This window comes from Chiloscyllium plagiosum, unplaced genomic scaffold (assembly GCF_004010195.1).
Source record: "Chiloscyllium plagiosum isolate BGI_BamShark_2017 unplaced genomic scaffold, ASM401019v2 scaf_72958, whole genome shotgun sequence".
NCBI classification, from domain to species: Eukaryota; Metazoa; Chordata; class Chondrichthyes; order Orectolobiformes; family Hemiscylliidae; genus Chiloscyllium; species Chiloscyllium plagiosum.
The window spans coordinates 1-8,590 of NW_025203493.1; the positions used below are offsets into that span (position 1 = coordinate 1).

General features: G+C 51.1%; 1 non-coding gene and 2 pseudogenes across 1 annotated transcript; all 3 read left to right on the forward strand.

The window, feature by feature from the left end:
- The first annotated feature begins 1,484 nt into the window (after positions 1 to 1,484).
- Positions 1,485 to 1,609, forward strand: LOC122546296 (annotated as a pseudogene).
- A 1,866-nt stretch (positions 1,610 to 3,475) lies between these two features.
- LOC122546295 lies at positions 3,476 to 3,611 on the forward strand (annotated as a pseudogene).
- A 1,586-nt stretch (positions 3,612 to 5,197) lies between these two features.
- On the forward strand, positions 5,198 to 5,389 carry LOC122546293. Its single transcript, XR_006310708.1, has one exon. It is a non-coding gene; the product is annotated as a U2 spliceosomal RNA (small nuclear RNA).
- Positions 5,390 to 8,590: the final 3,201 nt, after the last annotated feature.

Consider the following 8,590-nt stretch of genomic DNA (forward strand, 5'->3'; position numbering starts at 1 on the left):
GGAGGGCACAATAAATGCTGGGCCCAGCCAGCGAGGCCTCTGTCCCAGGAGTGAAATGTTTTTCCAAACAAGCCACCGTGAGGGAATCTGTTTGTGTGGGGAAAAGGCTCTTCCTCGCTTGGTGCACCTTCACTGATGCCTGTGGTGGGCAGTCCTGGGGAGGACGTGGTCAAGGCCGGGCACCGCACACGGATCACTGGGGCCTCTTGCCTTTGAGGGGCCGATGGCGTCCGTGACCCCGGTCCTGCCTGGGATCTTCCCCGTTACGCGAGGCTGACCCCCCCCCACCCCAAGCCCCCGAGGTTGCGAATGGGTTGAGCTTCCTCTCCTCAGCCGGACGGCCAGCAGCTGAGGACAGAGCCCCACGAACCGCACCAGAAACAGAGTGCGCTGGAGAAACACAGCAGGTCCAGCAGCGTCTGGAGAGAGGAAAGAGAAAATTAGCTTCTCACGAGTCATCCGGGCTGCCCCCTCCCCCATCCAGGGGCAAGTGGGGAGTATTCCCTCACACTCCTGACTTGGGCCTTGTCAATGGTGGGACAGGGCTTTGGGAGGGGTTAGTCAGGAGGGCAGTGACGCCCTGCAGGATTCCCAGTCTCGGACCTGCCTCTGACCCAGTGACACTGCCGGGATGATGATTATATTTCCAATCCAGGAGGGCAGTGACTCCCTGCAGGATTCCCAGCCTCGGACCTGCCTCTGACCCAGTGACACTGCCGGGATGATGATTATATTTCCAATCCAGGAGGGCAGTGACTCCCTGCAGGATTCCCAGTCTCGGACCTGCCTCTGACCCAGTGACACTGCCGGGATGATGATTATATTTCCAATCCAGGAGGGGAGTGACTCGGTTGGGAGCTTGCAGGGGGTAGTGATCCCATGGTTCGATTCACCTCTCAGGCTGCTGTCCGTGTGGAGTTTGCACATTCTCCGCTCTCCCCGTGTCTGCGTGGGTTTCCTTCGGGTGCTCCGGTTCCCTCACACAGTCCAAAGGTCTGCAGGTCAGGGTGAATTGGCTGTACTAAATTGTCCCATAGCGTTCAGGGATGTGCAGGTTAGGATGCATTAGTAAGGGGTAAATGTAGAGTAATGGGCAATGTGTCTGGGTGGGATACTCTTTGGAGGGTCAATGTGGACTTGTTGGGCCAAATGGCCTGTTCTGCACTGTCGGGATTCTATGCTTATGATTACCTTAACAGTTAGTCAGAACTGAGAACCATAGAATCCCCAGAGTGTGGAATCAGGTCATTCGACCCATTGAGTCCACACCAGCCTTTCGAGGAGGATCCCACTCAGACACACAACCTCCCCCCGCCCCATGCCTATAGCCCTGCAGTTCCCATGGCTCACCCACCCTAACCTGTACATCCATGGACACCTACGGGGTAATTTATCGTGGCCAGTCTGCCTTAACCTGTACGTCTTTGGGCTGTGGGAGGAAACCAGAGCACCCGGAGGAAACCCACGCAGACACGGGGGGATATATCCCTCCTGTGGGGCACTGTATATTAAATTGGTTTTTGGAGCAGGGAGATGGACTAGGAGCTTGCTCTGTTCACTTCACACAGCGGCCTGGTATTGCAGTATCTCCGGGAACGGTGTACACACCATTACCAAAGTTAAAAGCAGATTTCTGCATCCTTGGCAGTAGTGGTCTCAATCACGTGTTAGTTTATGATTTTTGAGGTGTTGGACTGGCATGCATGAGGTTAAAAATCACACAGCAGTTTGTTATTGTCCAGCAGGTTTATTTGGAATCACTAGCTTTCGGAGCGCTGTTCCTTCATCAGGTGGTTGTGGAGCTTGATGGAACTGAAATTGTATATTGGGAAAGACCCGGATTGTTTGTTAAGTCTCGCATCTTTTAGAATGGCCATGTTGGTTTCAAGTCTTTCTTTCATATGTAAATTCCAGAACTTTCTTAAGGCTACATTCTCGAGGGAACTTTAACAATAGGTGCCATGTCGGCCCAGACAATGCATTGAAGATGTGAGGTGCTCTGTGTGAGGCTGTCTGTGTCCCAATGGTCAGACTGATTCTAATCTAAAAAAGGCATCTACAGAATCTTACATGGATTCATGCAGTTTTTGATCAAAATCAAATGTAATTCTGCAATTACAAATTCACCCCACAAACATGTGTGCATGTGTGTGTGTGTACGTTTGCATGGGGGTGGGTGGGTGTGTGTGCATGTGGGGGTGTGTGCATGTGGGTGTGTGTGTGCGGGGGCTTTTGAGTGTCTATGAGAGGGTGCGTGTATGTGTATCTGTGTGAGTGAGTGTAACGGGGTATAAGTCTGTGAGACGGTGAGTGTGGGAGTGTATGTGTGAGCATACGAGAGAGAGCTTGGGTATGAGAGGGTCTGCGTGAGTGTACGGGTCTGTAGGAGTGTGTGTGTGTGCGCGTGTGTCTGTCTGTCTGTAAGTCTGTGGCTGTGTAACACAACCACCTAGTGCTTCCAAGTAAACCTGCTGGACTATAACCTGGTGTTGTGTGATTTTAAACGTGTTACTTTATGTTAGGTTCCACGTTTGCCCCATGGGATTAGATTAAAATGTTCCCAGCAATCTGGGAGTGATGTAGAAGGAGATAAAAACAATGACTGCAGATGCTGGAAACCAGATTCTGGATCAGTGGTGCTGGAAGAGCACAGCAATTCAGGCAGCATCCGAGGACAGGCAAAATCAACGTTTCGGGCAAAAGCCCTTCGTCAGGGCTTCCTGATGAAGGGCTTTTGCCCGAAACGTCGATTTTGCCTGTCCTCGGATGCTGCCTGAATTGCTGTGCTCTTCCAGCACCACTGATCCAGAATGTAGAAGGAGATGTCAAACCGAGGTGCTGCGGTGCCACATGTGGTGATGGGGTGTAACTGCAGTGTGACATGTTTACATAGGGAGGTCAGCTCCCTCCTCATTCTACACAGAGAGGTGGGTACAAGCAGAGCGGTAATTGACAATGTCTGACAAAGAAAGGGTGCACAGAAGTAATTTACTGTTTGCAACCTTTCAGATGGATGTGGGATTGAAAAGTGTGGTGGTGGAAAAACAGGCAGCATCCGAGGAGCAGGAGAGTCGACGTTTCGAGCATAAGCTCTTTATTCCTGATACTTTCCCAGCACCACACCTTTCGACTCTGATCTCCAACATCTGCAATCCTCACTTTCTCCTAGACTGATGTGGGATGCCAAGGAGCTATTCCCACTAAGTGAGAGAAGCAATGATTTGTGTTTATGGGGAAGCTGCCTGAACACAGCAGGAAATGAATACGACCTTTGTTTCAATGGCAGCATTTATTGCCCGACCCTAGTTGTCCCTGAGAAGGTGGTGGTGAGCTGCTCTCTTGAACCACTGCAGCCCATCTGCTGTAGTTGGACCCACAATGCTGTTAGGTAGGGAATTCCAGGAATTTGACCCAGCGACACCTCAGGAACAGCGGTGTGTTTGCGACTCAGGACGGTGAGTGCCTTGGAGGAGAACTTTCTGGTAAGTCCCGCCTGTGGGGCACTGTATATTAAATTGGTTTTTGGAGCAGGGAGATGGACTAGGAGCTTGCTCTGTTCACCCCACACATCGGCCTGGTATTGCAGTATCTCCGGGAATGGTGTACCCAACATCACCAAAGTTAAAAGCAGATTTATTCATCTTTTGCAGTAGTGATTTCAGTGAAGTGTTACTTTCTGTTAGGTTCACACGTTTGCCCCACACTTCAGCAAAGGTCAAGTGGTTGTCCAACTCTCCAGATGCCTGAAATTTCGTGGTTATAGTCTTGTACAAGCAAGACATGCCTGCGGTTTGTTTGCTGGATAAACTCAAACCTCCATGTTTGTTTCTTCATATGTTACTGTACAGAATCAAACTGCTTCATAGAATCCCTACAGTGTCCAAACAGTCCATTTGGACCAACTAATCCACACCGAAGAGTATCCCACCCAGACCCTTTTCCCTACCCTATTACACTACATTCTCCCCTGACTAATGCCACCCCAGCCTGTACACTATGGGCAATTTAGCATGGCCAGTCCACCTTAACATGTACATCTTTGGACTGTGGGAGGAAACCAGAGCATCCGGAGGAAACCCACACAGACACTGGGGGGGAGAATGTACAAATTCCACACAGACACGGTCGCCCGAGGGTGGAATTGAACCTGGGTCTCTGGCGCCGTGAGGCAGCAGTGCTAACCGCTGAGCCACTGTGTCAGCCATAGCTGGGGAAGGCTAGTGGTTACACTGATGACGGGAAGGGGGTGTAGTGAATCGAGTACTGGAGTCAGAGCCGAGAGGGAGAGGGAAAAGGGATAGGCAAACAAACAGGTAGGTGTTGGAAAGCCAATAGGGAGGGCCTGATGCTAAGTCGGGTGTTAATGAGAAGTGGGAATAGTTGTGGGAGGGTTTGGCTGCATTGGGAGTAACCCATTCAATGCAGGACCTGGGGGAGGAGGAGATGCTGGACATCTTAAAACGTAAAAGTATTCTTTTCACTGTATCTTGATCCAGGTGAGAATAATTATTCAAATCTCTCTCTCTCACTCTCTTTCTCTCTTCTTTCTCCCTTCTCTCTCTCTCTCTCTCTCTCTCCTGTCTCTTCCTTCTCTTTTTTGTGTTCTTTCCCCCTTCTCTCTCTCCCGGAGTCTCTTTCTCTCCCTCTCCCTCTCTCCCCCTCCCAACCTTGAATTCTCTTTCTCTCTCTCTGTGTTCTGTCTCTCATTCTCTTCTATCTCTTCCTTCCCCCTTCTCTCTCTATCTCTCTCTCTTTGACTCACTTCTCTTCCCATCCCTCTCTCCACGAATGCATTGATAAATTCCCTGTAATGAAAGGGGCCTGGGCTTGCTGTTGATAGACTGGGACTGTGCAAGATGCTGGGACAGCGGAGCTGACAGGGAGAGCGCGGGCTGAATGGCCGCCTTGAGGCGCTGCAGCACTCAGCTGGGTTCAGTCAGACGCGTTCCACAGAGACCCCGCCCCCGGTGAACAGCCGATTGGTCCCTGAACCTCATCTGCATGACCGTGAAACCGACTGGATCGGAAACGGATCAACTGCTGCAAAGCGATCTTCTGATCGAGTTGGAAATCCTGGGACAGGGGTTATAACAGCGACAAAAGGTCCAGCAGTCAGTGGCAAAAACTTCGAAAACAGTCAGGTCGATTGTAAAGGCAGAGGGCAACGGTGACCAGCATGGGTCGCAACAGTTGTGGTATCGCTTCTCGGCCTCTTGGCTAAGAACAATGTGTAGTATCTGTTCTTATCAGTTTAATATCTGATATTCCCCCATGTGGGGAACTGTATATTGAATTGATTTTTGCAGCGGGGGGATGGACTAGGAGCTTGCTCTGTTCACCCCACACATCGGCCTGGTATTGCAGTATTTCCAGGAACGGTGTACACACCATTACCAAAGTTAAAAGTATGTTTATTATCTTTCACTGGGGTGTGTCCTCAGTGAAGTTCATGTGTGACCTCAGCCAATGTCAAATGGTTCTCTGACCGACCCGCCTGATGCCTTGCATTTATGTTGCTATACTCTTGTACAAGCAGCACATGCCCTTGGTTTGTTTCCTGGATAGACTCAAACCCTCATGTTTGCCTCATATCTTACTGTACGCAATCCAGCTGTTTCATAAAATCCCTACAGTGCACAAACAGGCCATTTGGCCCAACGAGTATCCTACCCAGATCTTCCCCCCCCTACTCTATCGCTCGACATTTATGGAACAAATTAGTGTGGCCACTCCACCCTAACCTGCACATCTTTGACCCACGTAGACACGGGGAGAGAATGTACACCCTCCACACAGTCGCCCCAAGGCTGGATGAGTGGATGAGCAGAGCCTGGGAGCTAAGTTTGGTATCCATGGGGATGGCCTCAACTGGGACCTTGGGTTCATGTCACACTACAGGGGACCCCACTGCACTATACACACACACACACACATACACCTACACACGCACACATACATACACACACACACATACACCGACACATGCACACATACATACACGCACACACATACACACTCACTCACACATATGCACGCACACATACACACATGCATAAACACGTGCACATACACACACGTACACATACTCTTATGTACTCACACTCGCACACTCTCATTCACACGCTCTCTCATCAAACACACACACATACACCCCCCCACACACACACCCTCTCACAGGCTTATACCCTGTAACACCCATGCACACATTCTACTGAGCACGCATACACACATTCTCTCATGTGCACTCACACTCACGTGCACACTCTCTCTCCCTCACGCGCACTCACACACACGCACACGTCTGTATATCCTGTGACATAGAGCGTAAGGTATAGCAGCAGATCTGGCCATTCGGCCCATCGGGTTTGCCCCGCCATTTTGATCACGGCTGATCTGTTTCTCAAGTCCATTCCCTTCCCTTCTCCCCGTAACCCTGGATCCCCTGAACAATGGGGTAAACAGTTTAGTTCCCCTTACCTGAGGAAAGATTTACTGCCATTGGAGAGAGTGCAGCAGCCAGTCCGCCCGGCTGTTACTGGGAATGGAGGGGCTGCCTTATGAGCAGGTTGGGCCTGTACTGATTGGAGCTTAGGAGAATGAGCAGGAACCATATTGAAAGGGCTTGACAGGGGACATGGGGAAAGGTTGTTGCCCCCATGGGCGAGAGTCTAGCACCAGAGGGCATCACCTCAGAGTAAGGCAGATGAAAGATGTGGAGGAATTTCTCCCGTGAGGGGGATGAATCCTTTACCACCGGTGACTGTCAAGGCTGGCTCATTAAGTATGTTCAAGATGTGCAGGAGCCAGTGTTGGACCGGGGGGGACATAGTTAAACATCCCACCGCACCAGGTTACAGTCCAACAGCTTTATTTGGAAGCACTAGCTTTCGGAGCACTGCTCCCCCATCAGCTTCCTGATGAAGGAGCGGCGTTCCGAAAGCAAGTACTTCCAAGTAAACCTGTTGGACTATCACCTGGTGCTGTGGGATTTTTAACTAAGTACAGTAGCGCCTCGACATACGAACGACCCCGCTCACAAACAAATCGGTTTACGAACAGGATTGTACGTAAAATTTTGCTTCAACGTACGGACGGAATTCAAGGTACGAACGAAGGTGCGACCGCAAAAAGCCGGTGTGCGACCACGTGGTTTCATTGTTCTGCTGTGCTCCGCGCCTGTCGAACGCTAAAGCTCTCGGGCCCCGCGTGATCTCATCCAGTTTGTCTTTGGCGTGTGCGCTGTGATCAGCGTTCGTCGCTACGTCCAAGCATTCTTACCCTATTCCGAACAACGGGAAAAATTTATTCAGTTCACAAACTTTTTGGTTCGCGAACCGGGACACTGAACGGATTAAGTTCGTAAGTCGAGGCGCTACTGTATATTCAAGGCTGAGATAGACAGATCTTTGATCGGTAAGGGGGGGGGGGGTGGGGGGAATGTCGAGGGTCATGGGGAGAAAAGAAGGAAAGTGGGAGTGGAGGGTGATCAGATCAACCACGGTCTCGTTACGTGGCGGGGCCATACTCGATGGGCTGAATGGCCTGGTTTCTACTCCTGTGGTTGAGTTAGTTTTTGTCCAACGGTTCGGGGTGGGTTTTGCAGGAGAGGGGTTGGGGGTGAGGGGGGAAGGGTGTGTGTGTGTGGGGGGGTGATGGTAAGCAATATGCAGTGGGGAATAGTACGGAAGCTGTCACTACAGATTTTATACTGGATTGATAATGGATTCCCTTATCCCCATATCCTATCAAACAGCAGGCCACAGTCGGTGGGACAGATGTCAGAGAGCAGTCTTTCAAGATCAGGAGGTCTGCTGGTAAGTGCCATCATTCACCGGTCGGTATATCCTGTGACCATAGAGCGTAAGGTATAGCAGCAGATCTGGCCATTCGGCCCATCGGGTTTGCCCCGCCATTTTGATCACGGCCGATCTGTTTCTCAAATCCATTCCCTTCCCTTCTCCCCGTAACCCTGGATCCCTGAACAATGAAGAACCGATCTCTCTCTCTGTCTTAAATACCCTCAGTGACATGACCCCCACCCCCCACAGCCCCCTCCGGCCATGTGTCCCACAGACTCCCCACCCTGCGGCTGAACAAATCCCACCTCCCCTCAGTTTGCAAGGGTGGTCCCTTCACTCTGAGGCTGGGCCCTCATGTCCTGGTCTCTCCGACTGGGGAAAACGTCTTTGTCACATCCACTGTATCCAGGCCACTCAATCTCCTGTAAGTTTCACTTAGATCGCCCCCTTCATCCTTCCAAACCCCATTGACCCAGGACTTCAGCCGTTCCCCCACTGATGGCACCTCTGGTCCCTGTGTCTGTAGACAGTGTCTGTTCTCACATCTGCTCTCAGCTCTGCACCGTGTGTGTGTGTCTCTCTCTCTCTCTACAGTGTGACCTCTCTTGTCATTGCTTCATGTGTCTCCTCTGTGTGATAGCTCTCAGCGCTATGTCCACCGACAGTGTCACTGCCCATACCTCTGTCCTGTCTGTGTGTCTTTCCAGTGCTGTGTGTTGGGGACAGTCCCAGACAGTCCGTTCCTGTGTCTGTTGAAGCAAAGACTCCCCGGTCCTTGTCAGGATCCAGTC